At 38.9% G+C, this 26,866-nt stretch overlaps 1 protein-coding gene across 1 annotated transcript in view; it reads left to right on the plus strand.

Moving 5' to 3' along the window:
• NCOA2 (nuclear receptor coactivator 2) overlaps positions 1 to 26,866 on the plus strand; it is a 196,165-nt gene that overhangs the window by 50,042 nt on the left and 119,257 nt on the right. The window contains exon 4 of the mRNA XM_050892444.1: positions 20,604 to 20,848. The gene's annotated coding sequence lies outside the window, so the exon portion shown is untranslated. The remainder of the gene's footprint in view (positions 1 to 20,603; positions 20,849 to 26,866) is intronic.

Below are 26,866 nucleotides of genomic sequence, written 5' to 3' on the forward strand. Positions count from 1 at the left end.
ACAATCTTGTTAAAATTTTAATAAAATTAAATGTATAAAATTCTTAGAACTGCTATAATAAAACATCTTTTTTAAATTAGTCTTTTTCTGCTTTGAGAGCATAGCTTCATTTTTCCTTGCTTCTCCTCCCCCCTTAATGAAAGGGATCAGTATGGCTCCTGTTGTTTACATCTCTGTGGACTGAGATTATTTCATTGTCCTGCTTTGCTGTTTTATTCACTTCATTAATAAGGAAAATAAAGTTGTTTTCTTTTTTTTTAAGTTATGTGGGTCAGAGACAGATTATGATACTAATTTAATAATGCCCTTTTTATGCATGGCAGATCTTCATGCACGTGAGGAGTAATGATGGAAACAAACTGGGGTGCGTAAGGTAAAGATACACTGGAGTTGGTGAGCAGAGATGCAGGGTGCCAGCCATTCCAAACTAAAGCGCTTTTGTTCCGAACTGATGCCATCAGCAAACCAAACCAGCCATGTTTTTGTGGAATTATGACCACATTCCACAGAGAATGTTGACAAAATTTAGGGATTTAATGTATATTCAAAAACAAAATAAAATTATGTTGGAGGGCTTTAGCAATGCTGGCCTTTAATTTGAGCAAAGTGATGGAGTTCTCCCGCCGTGCATGCTGGTATGCAGATGGCAGTTCTGTAGCTGCGCTAATTTGAGTACAGCTGTGATTAACTTGTGCTGCAAAAAAATGTAGTAGTCCCCACTTTTGCCACTTTCTGCTTCTCATTTGAAGATTTTTTTTTTTCTTTGTGTTGTGGTTGGAATCTTCCTATTTCCATTTGGTTCACTTTCCATTCCAATAAAATGAAGATGGTGGTGAAGGAAGTAAACTTTCTTCCCCAAAAGGCAGCTAGATGGAAATGAACCAAGGATCAAGTTAAGGTATCTTTTGGGAAATGATTGTGGACTTTTTAGAGTGCTGTTTCCAGTATATGGACATCAGATCCAGGTTATAAATACTTTTTTTCCTTCTTTGCTATGTATGTGTACAAACACTGATTAGGTTTTTTCGTGTGTTATAAAGTGAACAATTTATATAACACAAAAAATCCAAAGATCAAAAAGCACTTGATGAGATTGTTTTGGGTTTGTGGTTTTGTTTTTTTTATTATTAGTGTTATTGACTGATACTCTTTTAGGTGGGGAAGTTATGGTAGTTAGGAAAAAACCATGACCATTAGAGATTTTGTCTCATTCTTTGCAGTTCCTTGGTGAAAGACTTTTAAGGTTCACCTCTTGGTGTAAGGAAATTGGAAGGCAGTGTGCTAAGGAAAAGCAGTACTGCAAATTCGGTGAATATTTTTGTGTGAAAAATGTGAGTGAAAATACAATAATGTTTGACCCAAAATTCTACTCTGAGGAACATTTGCTTCCATAAGGAAATCTTTGAAAAACAACAAAAACCCCAAACCAACAACAAAAAAACCCCACCTCACACACAGATTTATGATTGGGAAACTGAAACAGACCTAAGTGTATTGAAGACATCTGACTTTGTCAGAAATGGTGTCATTAATTATCTGTGACTTTTCAGACAGCCCTGAGGGAAATGATTTTAAATGTTTATGACAGAGCATAAGATGAAGATCTGCTAAAGTCACGCTACAAATGAGAACGCTTGACCCTCCAAGAGATGAGAAAGAGGAGAAGAGAGGAGGATATCGTGGGAGATTTCAAGCTGAGGAGTACATACTAAGTCTCACTCTGGTAGTACCATAACTTTGGGCATTCTAAATATAGAGATGGCAACTTCCTTACAGAAGACGTTTTGCACCCTACTCTGAAAAAAAGGCATTACATCCCATTGTGTGAAATAAAGAAAGATTGAACCCACAACTAAAAAAATTGCTCCAAGTTTCAAGGCATGATCAAGTCTGAACCAGTTAGGGGAGGGGAAAAAGTACATATCTAAAGCTAGGAGCACATAAATTTGTGTGTATTTGTGTATTTTACACTGCAGAAAGTGTGAAATACATGAATGATAAGCCACATGATTTGAAAAAGAATTGCTTTAAAAAAACCACAACAACAAACCAACACTCTGTAGATGAAAAATGATGGTTTAAAAACCTTCAATGTTATGAAGAGAGTTAAGGCAATTTGGGAATGGTGTGGAACAAATCAAAGGGAGGGCGAGGGGAAGAAGACAAATCTAAATCAAAGCTTGTGACTGTAGAAAGTAACAAAAGAAAAAGCAAAGCAACCCAAGGAGAAAACTGTAACTTAGCAATTAACAATACAGAAAATGAAGAATGTATCTCTCTTGTATTTTGGTTCTTAAAAAAAAAAAAAAATAAATTCACTATGTTTTGATATCCTGAGCTGATGATGAAATGCTTGCCTTTCCTGTACTGGTTCAGCAGGCTATGAAACAGCAGAGTAGTTAGGCATACTGGACATACTAGATTAGTTTGCCAACTTCTGTCTGTAACTTCATGGGATTATCTGCAGAGCTATCTGTACTGATAATGTTGATTTTTCTTTTTTATTCCACACACACTACGCTCCCACACACCTTGCCCCCAACTTGTCACATGTGGAAAGTTTAGATATACTTGGAAAAAGTTTAATATTGTATTGTGCAGGATGAGCTGCTTATTGTAGACTTAACAGCCTGACTCCAACCTTAGATGGAATCTCAAAAAGGCTGACAAAGGACATTATTAACCAGGAATTAAAACAGTGCAATATAATTAATGCTAGCCAATATAGTTTATTTGACAAGATCATCTCTGATTTTTATCTGGAGGAACAATTAGTAGTTTTCATGTAATATGCTAAGATACAATATGTTCCAGAGACAGAGCTCAGATAAACTTTAGGTGACTAAGTGCAGAGGTTGCTGTCCAGCTCTTTCTTCTCCCCAGCGGTAGCTGTGCAAGGACAGTTCAATATTCCCTTATGCATTTTTTAAAATATTTTTGTTTTGTTCTTTTAATCCAGAGCCATTGAAAAACAAGAGAAACAGACCTGAGAACAAAGAGTAGGAATCAGGACTTTCTTCTCCTTAAGAGAGCTCCCTAACTCTAGTCTAAAAAAAAGATGAATCACATTTGCTATCACATTTTGCTCATGTTTCTTCCAGTCATTCTGCACAGTGAAATACATATAGAGAGAGCAAATGATGAGCATTTGGATACTGCAGGGTTTCAAGGTGTAATTAGAACTATGACTGCCATTCATTCTGGATAAATTTTTAGATGGCCCTGTGGACCATACAGTTTGAGTTGGTGTTGCACAGAATTTTAAGAAATTAGAACAAGGCAAACTCAAAGTGATACATACCTGCTACATTATCACTGGCTAATTAATATATTCTAAATGAGGAATCATTGAGCAACTAGTTTAGCAGAAAACAGAGTGACTTATTTGGTCATATGCTCTTTGATATTTGTGATACAAAATAGAACTTAGTATATCAAAAAAGTCTGCAAATGATACAAAAGTGTTGGAAATGATGAATGGTGAAGAGAAAAAGCAACTACTACAGAGCCGTATGGATCACTTGACAAGTGGTAGCAAGCTAACAAAATGTGCATTTGAATACAGCCAAGTATGGAGTCCTACATCCAGAAACAAAATAACAAAGGTGGCTGTTGGAAGGGTGATGGTGAATAATCAGCTGAATCCAGGAGTTCCCAAATAATCCTGGTGAAAGGGACTAATACAAATATGGTTGTGTAAACAGAAAGCATAGAGCAGAGGAAAGACGTATTGCAGTAGTCGGGATGTTGTATAATTTCTGTATTAAGCTATGGTAATTATTTAGTTTGCTGGCACCCACAAGTTGGGTTCATAAATTGGAACTGCTCCAAGTCAGATCTTTTGATTAAAGAATCAGAAGAGCTGAAAGAGCCAAGAACCTGGTGTGCTTCCCTTTGAAAAGACGAGGCTAAAGTTGGAAGAGATGACCTTCGCCTGCCTCTGTGTTCCTACACAATGAACAGTTCTGTGATAGCAGGCCCATAAGTTAAGCAAACAAATCCAAAATAGTTCCAGGGGCGGGAAGGCTAGATAAATTTAATTCAAAACTAAAGGTGCAAGTTTTTATAAGAAGGATAACAACAGCAGAATATTACATTGCCATATACGGGAGTGGATTTCATAGCAATTTTTAATCAAGATCAGATGTTTTTCTGTGAAGAAAAGCACTACTTCAATGATTAATGCAAAAATTAATTTAGTTTTATTGCCTGTAGTAAGATTGTCAGATCACAGTAGATCTTCTGGTTTACTAATCTGTGCTCTGTAATGTGATCAGGTGTTTGCTTACTACACACATTAATAGCATGAGTCTCCTTCTAAGGGAACCCAAAAGGGAAGGTGGAAAACATCATCATATGAAATCCCCAGTTCCCCAGCACGATAAACATCTGGCTCTTCGTATGAGACTTGAATTAGTTTATTATTTTTAGTTCACAGACATCTTGAACTGGGGCTGTGTAATTTACACATTACATTTGTATTCAAACTTGTGCTAGTAGTCCATAAATGAACAGTTCAGCAACAAATATGATGCCAAAGAACCAGAGTTGCCTTTGTGGTATATTTTTAATGTATTTCACATTTAGTTGAGAAGTTTTTCATCAAATGCCCATTTTTCCAAAATGGATGCTTTATTCTTTCACAGTTCATTTACTTAAAGTATAAAACATTGTTTTCCCTATGCCCCCTCCCCAAAGTCTGATTTATTAATATTTAAATAAAATTTTGGCTGTAGTCTTTTATATCTATATAAAACATAGAAACCTATATATATATAAAAAAGATATATAAACATGTAGAAACATATACATATATATAAAAATAAAGCTCAGTGCATAAAAAATTGTGGCCTGTAAAGCTGACAACCCACATAAAAGGGGCAAAGAGTTAGAGAAGGTAATATTTTAAGCCAAACTGTTAGTATAATATCTGTAATTTATGCTGACAGATCTCAATATGAATATGAAATCTGATTTTCAGTTGCTTCCATCTTTACCAAGTTTTTGTGGTAGGTGTCTACCTAAAGCTGAATTAATAAATACTTGTTCTGTATTTTTCAGTGGAAAATTTCTAGCTGTTTTTGTGAATGAGACTGGTTAAAACTGTGTTGTGTCCTTTTTTAACAGTTCCGTAGACTGTATGCTTTGGAGTGAAGATTTTTTTTTGGGGGGGGGGGGGGACCCATTTTGTAATGCATTTTTTTCTGTCCCAATGAAAAAAAAAGCAAACTTGGCCAGGGCGTTAGCTTTAAGATACTTTGATGTCAGTAGATGAAACATCAGAAGATGTTGTCCTTAACAAGTATACTTGCCCTTCGCTCAGCTGCTTCTGCGAAATACATGCATTATCTGCATGCACTAGCGCTGCCCTCTCTTCTTTACATTTCTTATTCCAGATAGGGATGTGGTGCTTGGCCAGGAGGCCGGTGAGTGGGGCTGGGGCTGAGAAGGGAGGGAGAACCATGCTGGGTCGAGCAGCTGGAGAGGCATTATTCCCAGCAGACCACGCTGGTACTGTATGCTGTGCTGAAGAGAAGGCAGGGGGCATATAGTTTCAGAAAATAGTCTTATTTAGGAATGAAAATCAAGATTAGAGACTTACTGTCTTTCTGCTCTTCATAATATCTGTGAAATGAACCCATATTAGAATGTGGCTGTCTTGCTTGCTTTTGCTTGCCCTGTGAGCTCGAGGCGCTGGAGATCTGTTCTGGGACTGCAAGGTATTTGCTCGCCCTACCTTCATCATGCTTGCAGTCACAATGCCAAGTGATGATTTGTTATTGTTGCTGTTGCTTCTTCCAAAACACAATAAGTGACATACCAAAAATATTGAAAGAATACTAAAGGTACAAAAGCTGTGGCGCAGAAGTTAAAAATGCCAAAATTCAGGTTATTTGTGCAAGCGTAGCTCAGTTCCCTGGCTGCGTATGCATCATACCACAGGCTTCAGCCTTGCCACTGCACGCAATTTTACTACTGGGCCCCTGTTTTATTTAGCACATACCACGGACCTATTCTTCATAGGGGTGCTGTTGGATTGCTGTCTTATGGGTAGGAGAAGATGGATGGCGAGAATGGAACAGGGCAAGGATCGCAGTCAGAAAATAGTCTCCTGACCAAGGCAGCTCTAAAGAACTGAATTCTGCCCTGGGCTCTGCCACCCGCTTCCTGTGTGATGCTCGCATGTCACTCAGCTTTTTAGGAGGTCGGCACTAAATACGCATCTTGCTTGCATGTGCTCAGCTTTAGGCTGATTTGCAAAAATGCTGAGCGCTCAGTCTTCTCAAGGAGAAGCTGTGCTTTGAGTCAGGAAATGACGTGCTTTGAATATTTAAATAAATTTATTTCTTAAGTACTTTGGAAAATAAGGGCCTAAGTTTCCATAATAACCACCTACGTTTATATACTGCCTGTTCCTCATGCTGGAAGCAGACATAATGCTGATCCTAAATGCAAATGATGCTGTAAGTGAAGCAGGTCAACTTACTGATGAACTTCATAGAAAGTTCTCTTACAAAAATAATACTTGACACTGAACACTTCTGAATACTGCAATAAATAGTGCGTGCAGTCATGCAAGGGGCAATGAAAGTAAGACAAAACATTGGCTGGAGTGAATTTGTAGTGAAGTACAGAGGGCAGCACAGTTGGAAAAGGGCACGTGTGTGGTTAAATGCATTATAATTCATCCATGTGAGGCGACTGATTTGCTCAGGCAAGCTAAGTTAGGTCCTAACTTAAGAGCTTGATTTTAGATTCCTGTGCTCTATTTGTTTGGGGTTTTTTTGCGTACGTTAACAAGGAAACAAAGTAAATGAGACGATAACCCATATTGTCATGTGAAACCTGTTTTTGATGGTGCTAAGGGATTTTGTGAGGGTTTTTTCATGCTTTTTCCTCTCGTGGTTTTATAACTTAACTCTGTTGAACGCTGAAAAGTTTTATCTGGATGGAAAGGAAGCAGTGTTTCTTCAAAATCCAAAGGTAATAGCATAAAGAAGTAGCCCTAGGATCACTTACTTCCACTTGCTGTCTACAGATGGTTTTAATGGTTTTAGTCTCCTGCAGATACTCAGTTGCACTCACACCACATTAACTATTGTCTTGTAACTGGTTATAAATACCAAGGGATAAAACAACTCTGAAGAAAGCTAATTTATGATTGGAACTCTAAATCTTCCCTTGTAAATATTAAATATTTCATTTCATTCCCCTGTCAGTCTCAGTTCATTGCCTTCAGCCTTCTGTCAGCTTTTTGGGGTGAGGGAACCCAAAATGCGTTGCCTGAGATGAAGGGTTCTAGGACACAACTAGGACCCATAGGGGTTTTGCAAATACAAGTAAGTGCAGAAATTGCTGATGCTCAAAAGCGTATGTAATAGAGGGGTGTATTCTGTCTCTGTGGATGATTAGTGCACACATGGTACATGTGGTGTGAATGCTCATGCTCTTTTTTGGTTGGTTTTTTTTTGTGGGGGTTTGGTGGTTTTTTTTAAATTTTTTTTTTTAAATTGTGTATTTTGAGAGAAATCCTATAAGCTCAGAAAGAAGATTGCTGCTTTGGAACTGAAATGAACATTTAAGAACGGCCACTGTAGGAAGGATTTGTATAGTGTCACAGAGTTTGGTTAAAAGCCAATGTACCTCTTCCTTCCCCCTCTAATAAACAACCAAAAACTTCATTAGCTGCAGTACTTGTGCACAACCAGAACTGAGTTATCAGATCATCTCAAATATATGGCGTGTATGTAGCAGAAAGGAAACTAGTCTGGGACAGATAGCGCAGAATATTTTTTGTGCTCTGCTGTGTGAAGGGAAGCTCCGCAGTTCCAGAAATCCAGATGTACACATAGTAAATTAAAATGTATTGAATTACATACAAACATTAAAATGAGTAAACCTGTAAGTATTAACCAGTATCACTTGGGGTTGGGTCTTTCTGGTGTTTTTCTTCTGTTGGTGGGTTTTGGGGGAAGGGGGATTTGGTTTGTTGGGGTTTTTTTTTAGGGGGTTATTACTCAAAAGAAGGCTTAGTATCTCTGTGTTTTCCACTCTGAGATGCGAGGCGAGTGTATTTTTCTTGAAACCAAGAAATCAGTTTCCTCTAAGGATATAAAAGTCCAAAGTTAGAAAGCCAAGAGAAGATGAGGGAGTAAGCAATTATAGTAATCGTGAAAGGTCATGTGCACACTGGAAGAAGTGCCGTTCTTTCAATGGCTAATACTGTCATATATTGAGATCATATAATGTAATTTTAATATTTAAATTTTGCTGTTCCATTGTCAAATTTTACTGTTCCATTGTCAAAACACTCTATTAAAAAGACAATTTTGTTTGACAAATAAAATAATTTTGCTCAGAAGAACTTCAGCAAATGGATAATTAACCAGCACTATGGCAGAGCTATGCAAATTTTTGCATGCGTTATTGATAGTGACAGCCAAAAAAATCCAAAGTAAACAGAAAGGGACGGTTGATTTGGGATTAACTGATATACAGACATTTTTCTCTGTAAACAAAAATATGGTTCTTATATACTTGAAAGCATGTTTTCAAGCATTGAAAGTTACTTGCTTTGTAATTTTAGGTAGTGTTGTGGAATTTGATTCTAAATATATTAACAAGTACTGCTGGAAAAATACAGTTGTTAGATTCCCAGCAGTCAAACAGTATCAGTATTCCCAAAATGTGCCATTAGATGTAAGTGTTTTCTTCCTGGGTCTCAGCCTTTTCTCTTGATAATGCTTGATGCTTGTGACCATGTGTTCTCTGAGCATCCCACTGCATATTTCGAGATGATTTACATAGACCTAGGTGTGTTTATGTCTATATTTTGAAACAGAAGTAGATACAGACTTGCAAGTGCCTTTTTGGCATTAGTGCAGATGCTTCTTGCAGGGAAAGTAGTATTGAGAAAACTCAGGGTCAAACCTCCCAACCTGATTTGTTGATGTTGCTGCTGCTAAGTGAACTCTCTACAGCCACATACTCCCGTTGTACACTTACTACTGTTGCCTTTCCTACTTGAGCTTTCTCTTCTAGCTCTGAGTGACTTTAGCACATCTCTGAATAAGGACTCAAGCCCAAATTGCTACTTTTCTAAGTGAGAGATTTTGAGCAAGTTTTTTTTTCCCCCTCTTCTGAACTGTTTTAAAAGACTGGTTTTAGAAACTCCACGCTGCTGCATCTCGGTCAGAATATAACCTTTTTTTGGTCCAGGTCTATGGCCAACTTTAAAATTAAAATGAAAGTGAACATTTCTAGTCAGTTTAAATATCTTGTGGTTTTTTTAATGTTATATTTAAACATATATGTAATGACTGTTTAGTTTTGCCTCCCCTTTTTTCCTATTCCAAGGAAGCTCATATGGTCAGGTATTTAAAAATAACCCTCTGAGAAAAACTCCTAGAGTCATATTTACTCATGCAAAGCCCCAGCTGAGATTGGCCTAACGTTAAGCCATGGAAAGCGTTGGGTTGCCGCTTCCGCCTCTCCGGGGCCAGGCCTGCGATGCTGCATTGGTGATGCTCTGTGCTTGTGCCTGTCCGTCAGCCAGCCTCTGGCTCATCACGACAGCTGAGTTTTCCTGTGACAAGCACGACTGGTTGACTTTATTTGCTTGTTTGTAACACCGTAGCTTTCAAATAACTTGTCTTCCCAGCTGAGCAGTAACTCTGCAGCAGCCTTGCCTATAGCCCAGTAGCCTCCCTTATAGCTTCCCCTGTAGCCTTTCCCACCAGGTCCCTGTCTGCTCTTCCCTAAAAAAATGAACAGAATCTTCTTAAGACTTTTAACACATATGGACTATATTTCTGACGCATTTGTTATTTAGAATACTTATGTTAGTGCTTTAATGATGATATTAATATCATTTGTCTTCTTCAGGGTAGTGGCTACTAAAGTTGCTGCTAATTGCTGTGGAGCTGGGGTGAGTGGAAGCCATTGCAGGGAGCCTTGTAGGACAGTATTCGGAGGTACTCGAGCAGGATTCATTCTTGGGTTTAGTTACGTGGTAGGCTTGTATTTGCATACAGATTTCCTTTGTTTTTCCATGAATCTGCTCTGACTAATCCTTTGGCCTGTATTTCATTAAAAGTGTTGACTGCAGAATGATGGTTTTGGTAACAGATGAAACAAAACTTTTCCTTTTTCCTTTTTCATGTGCATGTACAAAATAAAAAGTACAGGATGACCTTTTTTATTTGATAATTGAGAATGTGCCTGACTTTGTTAGGAAAGCCATAGTCTAAGAATATGATTCACTGGTCTTTTTGCAAATTAATGCCAGTATGGTGTATCAGTTCTCACTCCCACTTATCCGCTTATTCTCTCCCCTCCCATCCCCCACTGCTCCCTCCCTATTTTTAGAGGCAACACAAAGATGTTTTGCTTCAAGCGAGGGACAAAGATTAGGAGAGTTTTAATGTTTTGCAGCAGATTTCTAAAAAGTAGATGAGCCACATTTGTACATTGTACTCCTAAAACGGAGCTAAATTGTTTCTGTGTTGTATTCATGAATGCTGGGTTTGTTTACTTCTAAAATTTTTGATCCTTACCCTCAAGCTATCAGCAAATTATGGCTGAAGTTTGAATTGTGGCAAATCTGTGTGTGAGGAGTACAGGTTCGCTCCTTCTCCATATGAGAAATGGTGCTGTGTAACATTCCCTGCGCTCTTGTGCAAATAAAACTAAGTTCAGAGTCTCTGCGCTCCTGTGATCTGCAGACTGCATAGTGAGGAGTATTAAAGAGGATTGTTTATGTGGTGGTGATAAAAATCACACATACTTTCAGGAGACCTAAAGACCCTGCAGATTTTATTAAACTTTGAAGAAAATCATGTGCACATTTGCATGTTTATCTGTATTGATAAATATATGTAACTTGCACGGAAGGGTGTTGTTAAGACTGCTAATGTTCACGTTTGCGTCAGATGCAAGTTAGCAGCATTGCAAACCTGGTACTAAATGGACACGCTAGACTTTTAGCTTGTGTGAAGCATACCGAGTGTTTCACAAGAATTACTTGTTTTAACGGCAAAATAATTATTTACAATACTTAATAATGGGGGAAACATTTGTGAGTTAGTTTGCAGTTCTTTTTATCTTAAAGAATGCAGTAGAATCCATTGCTGAAAAGGACAATTCAAGCAAATGCTGTCAGTATAGATAGATACAGAGCAGTCTTAGCATAGCAAGAATATGTCAGTTGTATAAAATGATTAATTAATTCTTTCAGTTTTAAAGTCTGAGATTAAAAAGTGTTGCGGGTGCTGTTATTCATAAACTTCTGCTATAGAAAATGTAAGTTTCTACTAGAGAAAATGTAAGAATGTGATGTTGGATGTGTTTATTGAAAATTGAAGTTTAATATTTTTCTGTGGATGTAATATAGTGTGCACCTGATTTGATGGGAGAAGTACCTTTTTAACAAGGCAACACATTTTAATCAGTTCATTAAAGCCATTTGGGAATTTATCCTTGTTGTAGTTAGAAGCAAGTCAGTCACTCCACCAGGGTAGTTTTCTTCCTTCCTGAAAGCCCCATCCTTCTAAAGAAAAGTTCATTTTTCTATCTCATGTTGCCATCAGCAGCCTTTCAGCTTAAGGCCTTGCCCTCTCTGTCCCCATGACAAGTTCTGGCTACCCTGCAATCACGAGTGAGGTGATGAAACTGGCACTTTTAAGTAGCATAGGTGCCTGCAGTGGGGCTTGGAGCAATCAGAGTTATTAAAATTTAAATAGTTATCCAGCTTGCTTATCCACCATTGTAGGAGATTTTGTTTTATATCTTTATGCAAAGCTCATCTAGCAAAAAAAAAAAAAAAAAAAAAAAGACCTCAGATTTTAATAAGAATTTAATTTGGCACTGCCATTAGGGTTTTTTTTTTTCTTTCTGTGTTGAACTGTCAGTTCAGGTTTTTGCTCCCTTTTATAAAGAATTGCAGTAACGCTCGTTGGAAGACACCAAAGGTTTGTCTTTTGTGAAGTTGATACTGATAACAGGTTGTAAAGAATTATGGAATCTACACATGGCTGAATGGATCTCGGCTTTTACAAAGCAGGTTTGACACCCGGCCAGTTTTGGCCTCTGTAGACCTAATAAATGAAAGCGATTTTTCCACTGCCCTGTCACAGAAAACAAAAACGCAGCTTACTGAATTGGCTGTTCACTGCCAGTTTAGGAAAAAAATTGTCATTTTCTTGCCCTATATAATAAAAGCAGTACTAATTAGTAGAAAGCACTAAAACAATCTCATATGCTTTTCGTCTAGTAGTTGAAGCTTTGAAAAAATTCTTTTTAAAATATGATTGTGATAAGAACTTTTGAGAACTTTAAGTGTTGTTAAACTTCAGCAATCAAATTGCATATTTTCAGACAGCTCTTAAGCAGACAGGAGTTGTTGTCTGAAAGACAAGAGTGTTTCAGAGTTAAACTGTTGGTTTGCCAACTCTTTCTGAAATCTCCTCCTATGAAAGCAAAATAGTCCTTTTCTTCTTTTTAAATTCAAAATAAACCTATAATTGGTTTATAGGGCCTTGCACTCAAGTTGATGGCATTTCTATCCGTCTGGGATGCAGAAGGAAGAAACTAGGGAAAGAGGGAGCCCCTTGCATCTGGTTAGCAGGCCCAGCTCTGTAATTGTTTGGAGATCAAAGAACCATTTGATGGTGGCCGTTAACACCTTCCAGCGTAATATCACCAGCTCCCTCTCTGCCCATCCTCCTAGTGCAGCTCAAAAAGTTGGCACTCGGAAATACCTAACTCCTGAACAGAAGGAAGATAAATGGGAATAAGGATCTGGGGTGCATGGGAAGTGGGGTGAAAGAGGAGGTAGAAGAAATGTGAGGTGGGAAGCCCTGGTGTTACCAAAGGATGATTTACAAAACCTTTTGCAGGCTATTGACAGGAATGGGAGGCTGACTGTCCTGCTGACACACGAGAGGAGAAAAATAGAGAGTTAGGCACGCCAGCTGGCCAGTTATTAAAAAAAAAAAAAAAAAGCATCTAAAGATGATTGGTTTGCATGCTGAGATGCCCTGCGCATGTGCAGTGGTACCAGCCATGCCAAAGGTACAGCACAGATGTGGTGCAAGAGCTGGGAGTCTGCAGGAATATGGCCAGGAGTGTGCACTGGCATTTCCACACATCCCCTGGTGGAGTGGCTGCTCAGAAAACTGGAAAATTCAGTCGTCTCATTTGCAGTCATTAAGACAGCAGTAAAACTGGCCTGCCTGGTTAGAAACCAGTCAGGTAGCAATCATATAAAAGGCCCTTAGCTTCCCAAAAAGTGGCTGAAGGGAGTAGTGCTCATGTGACTCAAGGAGCGGATGAGGTGGGTCAATAGTCTGTGAAACAGAGGAGGATGGAAACGTGGCACAGGGGTGTTCAGGGCGCTCCAAAGAGGTGCGATGAGCGTGACTGACAGTCGTAACAAAGTGTGAAGCTCTCTTTACCTCCTTTAATTTGTATGTAGTCAGAATTTCTTTGCACCCTACCTTGCATGAGAGCATTACTTTAACTTGGTGAAAGCTGTGGACTGCAGTTGCACTGAGCTGTAGATACGGCAGCTTTTCCATTTGCTTCCACTTGCACTTCAGGAACACTTGAAACAATTAAAATATTTTCTCTCTTGTGAGAGATGCAACTTATTCCATTTGTGTTCAGCAGGAACAAAAGCAGTTTCCTCATTTTTGGGGGTGTCTGCAGAAAGATCCTGGAACCAAAAAAGAAAATGAGTCATCAAATTTAGTCATAAAATTGGAGCTGTTTTGATTTTTAGAAGAACTGAGTAGCATTTTTGGGGGCAGTTTTTTTTAGCCAGCATCAGAAATTATATAAATTATATATGTTTTATAGTTTTATATATACATGTGTGTATATCTACATAAATACATATGCATAGTATGTACTACCTGATTTTTTAGTAAATTGAATAGAATTATCTCATTTTACACTTGTATTTAAATGCTGTACATTCTTTTTGACTCAGAAATTCATGGGTTTAATATCTAATAATTCTTTGTTTCTGTGTTGTAACTGCCACTGGAGGTAAGTATTAAAACCATTTCACATTTGGGGAGATTATGTGATAAAGAAGCTGTTTCCTCATCTGGGTTCCATAGTGAGTTGCTGGTGAGTTGGCTTAAAGGAAAAAAAAAAAGGACGCTTGGCAAGAAATCCAAAAATAATAGAAACCAGGCAGCTCCCAAAATACTGAAGTTACTGTTGTTGGTTTTTTCCTCTTTGCTGAAAGACTTACAAAAACTTCCGTAACTGCTGCACTGTCCGGTTTGAAGTGTATTAAGTGTGTGGTGTTCATGGTGTCCAGCCACACTGGCTGAAGATGAGAGAAGCACCACTGAGACCATACATTAAGAATGGGGCTTGCTCTGGCCATCAGCTGTACCGCGGGCTTTCTTCAGTTCTTGCACAAGGACCCAGGCCAGGCAAGCTTTAGCACTAGGTGCTTCCCTAAGTTTTTGAGGGTGTTCCCCCCCGTTACTAAATTTTCTCACTGGCTACTGCTATAACCCTGTGAAATTTAGGCATTTAGAATTATGGTGTACAATACAGTTCTGCTGGACTAGCTATAGACCACTTACCATGGCTATTGACCATGGATTACAGTTTGGAAACTGCTGTTTGGGATATTCTGAGATTCTTCACTCTGAGTAGGAGAGAGACAGGAGATGGCGAGTCATCGGGCTGCAGAGGCAGAGGTACACGGTTCAGAGAGGTGGTTTAGCTTAGACAAATGCTCTCACCTGACAGCAAACATGCCTGATTTCTAGTCTTTGGGCTAGCAAGTGTTAATCTATGTGTGCAAAGTGGAGAAGCATCAACAGGTGAGTGAGAAGGTTTGGTATGGCAGGATAAATTGAGCTAATCTGGTAGGGGCAAAAAGCTGGTGACTTCTGGACATGAAAGTCCTTTTCCTTTTCATCGTCTTCTCCACAGTCTTGGCCAGGTTGTCATGTTGTCCCCCCATCTTGCGGGCTGTAAAACTTCTCTCAGCCCTTGATGAACTGATTCAGTTCGCTAATCTAAGGAAAAAAAAAAAGGTGAATAGTTTTATGCCAGATTAGTGAGCTGAACACGTTTACTAAAGGATAGGATGAATGCAAGGAAAGGGACAGGAGCACAAGAACTTTTTAGTAGTGGTTAGCTGTTAGGTTGGCTCAGCACCTTGGTGTAACAGCACACTTTGAACATTTCTGTCCAGAATAATGTGGTGATGTTTGGAGTATTTCCATGAGAGGAAGGATTTGTGGGTTCAAATAAGAGATCTCAAAAAGGAGATTATTAAGTTTTACAAATGTAGCCCAGGGGGTAGAAGAGAAATCAGCATCTTAGATCAGAGTCGTCAAGCTTTGAGGCACCGAAACCACATTTGCTCACAGAGTATCTGTTAGAAAATATCCTCTGCTCCTTCTCATCATGGGCTTCAGGCTCAAAACCTACATTCTCTGGAGCTAAGCACACTACTGGAATAGCAAGATGGTGTAAAAAAGGACATTTTATTCAAAGAATCTCACAAGTTAGGCATAAACAGTATAATATTTTATTTATATGAAATATAGAGTTTAATGATCATTGTTTTATTAAGGAACCTGTGCGTGACATGCATTTTTGTATGTTTAGGAGCAATGAAATTTCTCAGTTCTCCTATTTTTCATTCTCTGCTCTATGGAGAACTTTCTTGTGTCTTTGGCAAATGTATGAATTTTATCATGTATTTTTGAATTTCTGAAAGTTACCTAGGTGAAAACTAAAGCATAGTTTAAAAATAGTCATAAAACCCTGTAGCAAAAAGGGGATTTTGCTCACAAAAATAAATGGTCACAGTGTATTCCTGTTCTAAGCCACAATAATAAGAGGGGGATAACTTTAAAAGGTTTTCTTTGGTACAGTACTGCCAAATGTGTGCCAGGAGTCATCTTCAATCTGAGATATGTCCGAAGAGCCAGTTCAGTGGCCAGAGAATACTACAGGTGTATTTGCATTTATTCTAAGGACTTTCTATTAGCTTTCTATGCAAGATATCCTTATATGTGTGCTGTTACTCAGTTTTGCTTTTATAACTCTCTGATTTAATAAAAAAAAAAGTAAAATTGCACATAAGTGTATAACTTCCAATTTTCACAAATCTGAGATTCAAGTGCATTATTTTGAAAACTTAACAGACTATAAGTAGATTTATTTTAGTTGATACCATATGGATAACATACTACTATATACCCTTTAGTGTTTGCTCTGTAGCTATTTTTGCCACTGTCATTCATAGACCAAGAAAAACAAATTCTCTTGTAGAGTACATGAAGTGAGGTGAGCTTAAATATTGGTCTAAAATAAGAGTTAATGAAATGACCAACTAAAACCTTTAGTCAGTCAGAACAGTGCTTGAGGTGCTGGAAATTGCCATAGATCCTAAGAAAGTCAATGGGGTATGTGAGTTGCTGTCCGTAAAGCTATGATACTTTGACTCACTTTGCACCTGATGTTTCCCTAAACATTTGGTAAAAGAATGGAGCAGGCATTTGACCTTAAAAATATTTAACTGAAGCTAAATTCCCTTGAACTCGCGATGGTGCTCGGGATGGGGTTGGTGTTGTGGGTGCTTCTTGTGTCAGACTGGGCTTCCAAGACACAGGCTTCTTTTCATACGACAATGAGCCACAAAATAAAGGATGCTGTGCCACGGCAGTGGGAAGTTGTAGGTGCTGTTGTCAGTATTGGTAACTCAGATTTCTTTAAATTTTTTTAATAATATGCCCTAAGTCAATAAAATCAATGGAATACAGGTATAAGGTTGCTATTCCATTTTAATCTACTTTTCAGTGTGAGGACAAGCTGTGAGCAGCTGTGTGCAATGTATTGTGGAGCAGTAACCTTAATGTGGGAGTCTGTTATTTGCATAAGAACCATAATGTTTTATACTGAGCTCATTGTGTCATGTTATTTGAACAGATTGAAATAAAAGAGTAAACTACACTATATATGTTGATCAATGCATGAAGTAGTTTTTGTGTTGATGCCAGTGTAGCAATAGTTATATAGGATATTACAATTTTTTGAGATATTTCTTGAATTAAAAAGGGAAGCATGATTTTGGGTTTTTTGATGACTGAAAGTTCTGGTATTGTAGGAAATTATGTTCCTTGTGATGATTTAAAGAACAGCTTCCCTAAACAAACTTAATAACAGAATTAATTTTACCATGTAGAGAAGAGTCCCTCATCAAATGATGCCAGTACATTGATCATAGCAAATACGCTATTTGCATTGTAGTGTGGCTTTTGTCATAATTGTATTAGTAACAAAAAGCTGCAGAAGGTTTTCAGGGAATAACTTGTACGTCAAAAATGCTGGAAACTACTTAAAAAAAAGAAAAAGGGAATCTTACCTTACAGCGAATTAATGATCTTGGATGAGTCTTTGCTGTTGGGTAAGATGTTCGATACGCTTCAGCCAGCTGGCTTAAGTCCTTGTAAGAATACACTTGTCCTAAGGAAGATTAGTCTTTTTGATAGTTAGTTCACTGCACTGAGCCTCACCTTTTTCTTGACGTATATAACCAACTGTTTATATATTCACAAATCTTATATAAATACATGCAGTCCTAGAGCCTTTTCAAGCATTTCCATTATCAGTGTTTTATGATTTGTTTTACATTAAAGCTTTCATACTTGATGTAGTGTTTTAGCCCATAAATACTGACTTTGATGACAAAATAATTAGGTTAGTTTATGTTAAACAAATAGATAGCATTTTTGGAGGTCTGCTGGATTTCAGATGAGTTTTTAGGAATACTATATAGTGGTCTGTAGGAACTAAATCTATTACAGTTGCTTACAGTTGAGAGACAACTACCAGTGCCTGACACTTCTAATCAGTTGGGCAATGCTGTATGAATGGAAATACTTTCTTTTCCTTTTTCTTCATTGAAAAAAGTCCTTTGCTGACAGCAAATATGTTATAGTCTGCCAAATGAAATAGTGCATGAAATTCTGCTCTCTTTTTTAAGGTGGAAGTTTCATGTAGTTTCCATGATTGTACATTAAAGTACTGAAGTTTCATTAGACCTAGTTATATTTTTCATCTTAACTGTAACGAGTGATCAGATAATTATTCTGGCCTTAAAAAAAAAAAATCTAGCTATTATAGATGCTTGATAGCTAGTTTCATGACTTAAATTGGATTGAAGACATAATAAAATTATTTATTAGTAATTTTTGAAAACGGAAATGTGCTTTTAATGCTTCATTATGTTTCATACACTGATGTTGAAGCTTCTCAGTTTATTTTCATAAGAATAAACATGGATGTTCTAAGAGTGTGCATGTGGGTCACATACTTTTTTTGCCGTAGTTAATAAGTGCTTTTTGAAAGTTAGGTACAGCAAATGTCTCTGGACTAAATACGATCTCACAGGAATAGTTAGTCATTCCTTGGAAATAATTGTTTCTTATTGAAAAATACATGTCATAGTGCATTTAATCCACACTATAATTTGCATCCATCTGTGAGCATGTAACACTGTTTTTCTCTTTTCTTGATCTGCTCTTCTGGACCATGTTTGTACAGAAGTGTTTACAAGAACCATCAAGAAATTGTTGTCTTGTTTGCTATTAAGAGCTCAGTAAAAAAATCTGTAAATTGGATTTTGCTCTAAAAGAATGTGTTGTCTGTTTTGAGGGGTTTTCCTCTTTTGGTATATTACTTGACAGTGTGCTGCATTTGTTTTCCATACTGAGATAAATAACTGCTAAATAGAGAAAAGGAAAGAAAAAGTTTCCCAGAGTTTCATACAAGAAGGTTATTTCCCCTCCAGGCAGGGGCAGACGATCACAAGCAATAGTATTGTACAAAGTTACCCTTCCTCTTTGTAACTGATACATGACTGCTCCTAATTTAGTGCAAATGTGAAGTAAAATGGCTTTGCTTAAATTATCTCTGTTAGTTGTGTGTGACCTTCATCGGGAATGAAGCTAACCCATTTTACTTCAGGTTTTCGTGGCCTAGAAGTATTTTGTGGGCAGCTGTAGCTTTTCAGGCAAGCATTGGTACCTCTAGGATGAAAACGGTGGCATCTGAAGAAACGCTAGCTGGACTGTGTGCTGTCATCTGACGACGCTGTTTGAACGTTGCTTGTAGGCATGCAACAAAACTGGTGGTGAAGACAAAGGCGGCTTGCGTGGCGTTCACTCTGGCACTGTCCACCCGTGGCTGGTACTCCTCAGTTTGACCACTGGTCTCAGGTGTTAATATTTGCACAGTTCTCGTCTCAGCGAGCTGAATGACTTAGGCTGTTAAGGGCTGAAAGGGGAGTGCCAGGAATTGCAGTAAGGATGGCTGCCCGATGCTTCCTAGTATTGGATGCTGGTTGGAGTTTTTTATAACTTTGCAAAACATTAGCCTTTGGGGCTAGGCAGTTGCCTCCAGCTTAATTTTTTTTCTCTGCCAAAATTACTTAGCTGTCTGTAAGAATATGTGGAAAAAGTTATTTTTCATTGTAGATTTTTTTTTTTTTAAAAAGAGAACCTTTTTTTGGAAATGCTCCGTGTCCCTCCCTTTGAAGCAGAAACTAAGAGTTAGATGGCAGTGTGGGAGGCGCTGGTGATAGGCACTGAGGAAGAAGAGTGGCTTATGAGTCATGGCTTTGCCTTTGTCAGCAGTGCGAAAATCTGAGATCTAACCAAACTGTAACCTTTTAAAGAAATCACAGTTCTTGCATGCCGTCTTGAGCATGAGAGAGCTGTATGGCCTGGAAGGGGAAGGGGAGGGGGAGGCTGAGCTGGGGGACGAAACCGATGCCTTGTACCCCAGTGCCTGAGAGCCAGAAGCGGACCTGTGGGGCACTGGCATGCACGGGGCCCTGGCATGGTCCTGGCCCCAAAATACCGTAGACTGTGAAGAGGGGAGGCAGACCTGGGGTGAGAGTGAGAGTTAATACGACAGCAAGTTGGGGAACGAAGGAGGGAGGAAGGAGGAGGAGTCAAGGGGAGAGTGTGGCTCTGCCAGCCAAGCCTGGAAGTGACTGAGCCAGGAGAGGTGACAAGCCTTGGGGAGTGGGGGTGAGGAGAGACTTGGCAAGGGCGCTGAAGGTAGGAACAAAGAAGGACCAGGGCTTGAATCAACATAGGCCAGAGGATATGGCTTGAGGAAAACAGGCAGAGGAGTTTGTTCTGGAAGGTCCTTTTCTACAGAGATCTTTGAATATAAATACTCTTTGATTTCAGTTGAAGCTCCTTGAGAATATGTTTTTAACCATCACCTATGGCTAGTCCCCATGCAGATAATTGTTTTGTGTTTGCAACCAGTTTAGTGCTTTGCCACAAGAGCTGCACGGTATAACTAAAGGTTTCGACCCCACTGCTGTTTTTTGTAGGTGTCAGTGTGACCCTATCGTACAAGGTCTGATGTCTCAATTTCTTTTTTCTAGAAGTGGTGAATGCAAACGTTTTTGCAGTGTGGCAGCGTCCAAGTCAAGCAATGTCAAAACTGAGCTTGTCTTTGCAAAGCTCTTTCTCTGGACCCTCGCGAGGAAGCCTTACAATTTAATGGTATTTAACCATGTGCTGACATGCTGTTTTTTTCTGCAGGACCCCTGCTTCGTTCCGTGCACAGGATGGACTTGCTCCGGGAATGAATCTGGTTGATGCGGTGCAGAAGGCTGTTCTCTGTAGTACCCCTGCCTCACTTCCAGCAGAAGTCGGGACGTGCGTGGCGGGCGAGGCAGGGGATCGCCGGAGACAGAAGCCGTTCTGGTGCTCTGCGCAGCTGCATGCTGCCCTGGCGAACGGGACTTTCTTCCTGGCTGTGCTGCAGACTTCCTAGGTGATGCTAGGTAAGTTGCTCAATCCTGGCTTTTCTCATGTCTTTGCTAACTGTATGTGCCTTGCTCACTTGCGGATGACTTGAGATCTTTGGATCTGATTTGGAAAAGTGCTGAGCACTGATAACTGCGAGTGAGGCAGTGGGGGTTGAGGTTTGAAAGTGCTATATAAAGCACAATGTAATGCAAAGTGCTGTGAAAAAAATTAGGTCTGAGTTGTGCCAAACTGGAGACGAAGTTGTCTTCAGAATCAGGGAATCATTTTGACCTTAAAGCTGTCACTGCTTTAGTTAGGAAGTAGGAATAACACAGTTATTCTAAGTTAGGAGTAACAGAGTAACAGTAGGACTAACCATTATGTTGATGAAGCACTCAGCTGCACCACTGAATTCACAAAGAAATTACTTGTTCCGTCTTCCAAAAAAAATTTGAGTAGCATGCCGTAAATAAGGTATCGGACCATACGCCAAATACCAAGAGTAAAACAGATTACTGTTTTGATTAGTGGTAATTCTGTATGCTGAATGAAGCAGAGGTGCTGTGGAAATGGTATGACATAACTGCGGTGTATACCATGCCACAGAAGCAAACAAAGGCAAAGTTCAGATTTCTCTAAAACTTACTTCTGACATTTCCTCCTGTGAGCGCTTGCCTCTGCAGATTGGTTTCAGTGTAGATGTTTGTATCACGTAATATGATTTGGGGTGCAAGAAGCAGAGCATTTTTTAATGCTGTCAACTCAGATAATACATGTACATAAAACCAAAATAACACATAAATTCATCATTCATCGCAGGCACATGCCTCTTGTGCCTGGTTATTGTATCAGATACAAAGTAGACAGTGTTTGTAATGCCCACTATCAGAATGGCTTGAGGTCAGAATTTCATCTGCATTTCTTCAGGCTCAGGATTTGTATTTTCCCAGTGTGATGTCCATAGCTAGCTACAATGCTGTTGTAATCAGTAGATAACAGAGAAAATTTTGGCCAAGGCATGGTTAAGCTAAATATTGTTTTAACTTAGCTAACTTGAATGCAAAATATCTAACATTAGATCAGCTTTTATGAATTAACCAAGAGCGTGTCTTCAGTGCCTAGAAACGTAGTGACTGTGTTTGCCAGATAAGCTGTTACTCTCTATTGCCGGAGAGAGAGAGACAGTAAAAGCTATGAAGCTTTGATAATGGCTAAATATTATATTAAATACACAGAGTAAGAATGCACGTTCCCCTTCCAGCCTGCTCATGGGGGTTCTACTACGTATGGCTCTGTGAAAGGCTGCAGTAATGCTTTAGGCACAGAGCAGTATTTTTAAGTGCTGCTTTCTAAGAAAACCTGAGGTATTTTTGTTTGACTACTGCCATGCAGTGCAAGTCGTTCTTTAAATCTTTAAACATAAACAAAAAAGGGGGGGGGAGGGCGGGGGAAACAATCTGTATTTTATGAGCAGAAGTTAAAAATGAAATTATTTGCTTTACCTAGAGCATTGAAAATTATGTTGCAATTAGACTGATGCAATAGCACACATTACGAAAGGATCGCACAATTCGCAGAGCCTGCTGGAGAAAAGCACGGGACGGGAACAGCAGGGGTGTTGTGGGCCTGCGGGGCAGCGCGCTGGCAGAGCTACACGGGGAAGATTATCAGCTAATGTGGAGAGAGGAACGCCAAGAAAAATAAAAACTCTGCTGTTCCTGCGTATCCCATAAAACGGGGGGCAGGGGGGAGGAGTAGGGTGACTTGTTTTATCAATGTGCCTACTTTATTTCGGTGGCACATCTAATCTGGTATGGAAAATGTTTTCTGTTATGTGAAAGAAAGAAAGAATGGAAATGGAAGCTAATTTTGAGCTAATATATTTTGAAAGCTGCTAATAATAGTGGAACTTTATTCAGCACGCTCTATTTCTACAATAGAAAAGTAAAATTCCTTTGGGTTAACTGAAACATCTGTTGAACAAATTGGTTCAGTTTCATGAGTCTGTTACTAATTCTGAGAAGTAGATGGTGTTTTATAAAACCAGTAGAGTCAGGGGGTTAGTGCCCATATTCTTTCATTTTTTTACTATTGTTAAAGTAGGTCATTTTGAAGTGTTATGTTTTCATGAATACAGTAATACTGTGGTTAATATTTCTAGTATTTCAAGCTTTACCTTTGCTATAATGAGTTTTCTTCACTGTTTTTAATCAACGTTACTAATATGCTTTAAAGTCGTGGGTTTCCAGCTTTTTATCGAGTTCTTAGTAATGAAGTAATTGAGTAATTTTTTTAAAAAACCTTGTTCGGTGCATTTCTGCGTGTATTTCCTTGTTTCTGCAGTTTTTTCTACTCTGTTTTACTTATGAAGTTTGAATGTTAACAGAATTTTAGTTGCTCCAACTGCTGTTTTCTCATGTGGACTAATTGTTCTTTGTCTGTAACTTGACAGTTGTGGGAAGAATATTGTAGGTGACAAATCGGTTTATGGCTTCACATGGCGGAAGCTAAGAATGTCATAAGAGTCAATAGGCTGATGTCATATGAATTAATAAAAGAAGAAAAAGGGAGAAATTAAAAATAGTTTCTAAGGTTCTGTTCCCATGCACCAGGAATGCTCTAAATTAATCTCATACACATACATGCATCTTAAAGCAGTTCAGGTTTCTCAGGTACATCTCCTATCAATATCATCACTGAAAGGAAATCACAAGTAAGTGTAATGTTAGTATGCAGATCAAATTAAGTTCTGTGTGCTTTACTGTTAAATATATGAAATCAATGCAAGTTCTTGTGTACTATATGTAACTAGCTGTACTACTTTGACACATTTAAAGGGAAAAGCTGAACTTTTAATTTAGACAATATCTATTTTCTCTGTAGTGCATATATTATGTGGAAAATACAAGACTGGCATTAAGCATGTACATTCAATGTGATTGTAAGCTATGGCATTTTCAGCTTCATGGTCAGGGTGTCTGACTGTTCAGAGTAGCTCAGCGTATGAAGGATGCGAACGAAAGTTGGTAATACTTTCTAATGTTACTTTAACAGATAAGTTCCTTTACTTTTTATTATGGCTATTTTTGAAGCTTTAATATATGTTAATTATGTGGTAATTCGGTTGTCTTCTTTAAAGTAGAAGATAATGCAAGTATGAATAAGAGGGACAGCAGTGTGGGATATCATCGCTTTTGAGGGTTGAGGAGAAATGGAGATGTATAGCCGAGTTTTGTGAAGGTGCATGTGAGTATTGGCAGCGCAAGGAGCTGCCCCACTGTCGATAAGATGGTCCAAACAACCCTTGTGTCAGTTTTGTCCTTGGTGCAGCTCGCTGAAGTTTCAGATGACATACATGAAATGAAGTGAGGGGGAAGTTTTGTGGCTGAAGTCCTGTGCCAAGTCTTTTTGAAGTTGTATGCAGCAGCTGTGCTGTAGCTAAAGAAAGGCTTTCTTTGCCTCCATCGTAACATCTGCATGATCTTTAACAGCAGAATTGTTCCACTATGATGTATCATTTAGCTAATCCGGGTTGCCTTCATTAAGTCTTTTTTTCTTTTCCTTATTAGAAATGCGTGCATTACTTTTGGGAGTAAGTTTGCAAAGATCTGGACTTGAGTGCTTCTGTGTAGAAACAGTAAGCTTCAGTCAAACAAAAAATCAGAAGAGGAGCTGAGACTTCGAATTTGACCCTGTAGCTCAGTGAGGCTCTTAACGGTTATGTGGCAGCTTTGGACTGCACCCCATGAATTGGATTTTTCTATGTCCTCCCTTGTTTGGAGGATAGGGTTTGAACATGGGGCCAGTTTTTGTGGAGATGTCACAAATGTGGCGTCATTGCACCTAACCTTGGTCTGATGACTTCCAGAAGCATGGCTTGCACCCTCCCTGCTGAGGTATTACCCCGTCTCCCTTGTGCCAGCCCTGCTGCGACTGGGACTCTGGGGTGAGTTGGCTCAGGGAGCCAAACCAGTGGTCAGCTAACCGCATTTTTGGTTGGGTTACTTGGCTGGCTCTTTAACTCTTTGAACTTGCTAACTGCAGAGTTGGACAAATGTCTGTGCTGAAGACGACCTGGAAGAGGGATGGCAGGACCAACCTCTTCTAGTTGCAAATTGGCTTGTCTGCCACTTTGAAACCGTGCCTTCACTTGAGGCAGGAAGAAGGCAACCAAGGGAAGTGTTTTTAAAGAAGTGCGTGAGTTAGACTGTATACCGTGTTTACTTTGAAAGTTAAGTGAAGTCAATAAATTGGGTGTAATTGAATTTGAAATTTTAGCTTTAGTGTTTCTTTTAGTTGGAGGTTTTTGCATAAGGACTTTTAAACTGAATCTTTATTTAATCTTTTTCCAGTTTGAGACCAAGAGGTCTGTAATCGTTCACTCTCTGTTAGCACTGCAAAGCTGGCAAGTTGTCATTGTTAAAGGGTAGGATCCTAATGGTCAGAAGTAAGAGGTTGTGGTCTTGGAGAGCAAAAGAAAGGCAGTAGAAATGCTGACACTTGTCTGTGTTAAGGATTTTGGTGATCGTGACTGTAAATATCTTTCATTTATAGGGGGTGCTTCACTCTCAAGCAGTATGTCACAAACTAAATCTGGAGGAATACATTGTAAATTAAATGTGGGTGGGGTTTTTTTTGTAAGTAAGAATTATCACATTTTATCATCAGGAATTACTGGATATGCATTTACTTTTCAGTTGAACAATATGATTAGTCTTCCTGCTGTAATCTCTTAGGAAAATGACTGTCAATGAAAAAGCAGAGTGCTGATTTGTGTAATTGTACTCATTGCAGAAATTTGGTTTGTGAGATCCAATTAACATAAATAAGCAAAGTAAGAGAAAAGGCACAGGAAACATACTGCTGCTTATTAGGGTTGTTAAATGGTATTTTCAAAATTATCTTCTAGTCAAATAATGGTTTTCTTCGATTTATGCCAGGAGGACTGTGTTACTTCCCATACTTAGTGTCTATAAAATTGAACATACGCTTGCCACAAGGAAGAATTAATACTGTACTGTGCAAAATAACAAAGCTGCTATTACAAATTACTTGAAATACTGCATAGTGAGTGGAAAAAGATAGATCTGCCGGCGTGTGTAATTCAGAGCACAGCCTGCCTGCTCAGGGGAACGCGGCACGCTTGCTTCCCTGTCCAAGAGTGACCGTGACCACGTCACCAGGGACTGAGCACGCCCTGGGTGACAGCTGGGTGTTTCAGTCTCACACGTGGAAAACATATGTGTTTCCTAATGCCTAAGGAGTACAGTTAGGTCCTAGAAATAGAGATGCTTGAGAGCAGTAGTCCAATATATGCATTTTATCTACACGTTTAAAATAGTAAAATAAGATCTTAAGACTAGTTTTCAAAACTGAGCACATTTAATACATTCTGGTTCCAGCAACGTTACTGTGAGGTAAGGGCAAGCAGCCGAGGACTTGTTTCAAAAACAGGAAGTGCCCACATTTATATAAAATTGCATAGTTTCAGCTGTCATAAATGTGGTTTCAATGCAGTTGCAGGAGTAAAGCCCAAAGTAGTTATAACCGGCTTACTTCCTCTTCCAGTCAAAGTGCAAATAGCCATATAATTAACAATCTGTGGCTCATTTTCTCTAGCTGGGTTAAGTATTTTGTTTCGCCTGTTCAGTCACTGTATAAACAGAGGGAACTTGACTTGCTTAAGAACATTTTAAAACACAAATATTCTCGGTCATAACCAGATCTGCAGATTCACAAAACAGGATCTTCGATTGCCCCTCAAGCTTGGCAGCAGAAATGAGACCTGTGAGTGTGGCTGGCGTGCTGCCAGGCTCCTTGGAGAAGAGCAAGCCTTGCCAAGTTGGCTTCTTGCCATGGTAAACTGCATGGGGCAGCAAAACCTGCTGCAGAGCTGGTAGACAGTTTTTCTCTTTAGGGACTTCCCTTCTTACATTCCATTACAAACTGGCTTTATTCAAAGTCTTTTATCATTAATTTTTTGAGGACTGATTGCTCAGCTTTTTTGGACAGCTTTTTACTGAGCTAATTCACCCATCCTGCCTTTGACTCGG

The sequence above is a fragment of the Gymnogyps californianus genome, chromosome 2 (genome assembly GCF_018139145.2).
Source record: "Gymnogyps californianus isolate 813 chromosome 2, ASM1813914v2, whole genome shotgun sequence".
NCBI lineage: Eukaryota > Metazoa > Chordata > Aves > Accipitriformes > Cathartidae > Gymnogyps > Gymnogyps californianus.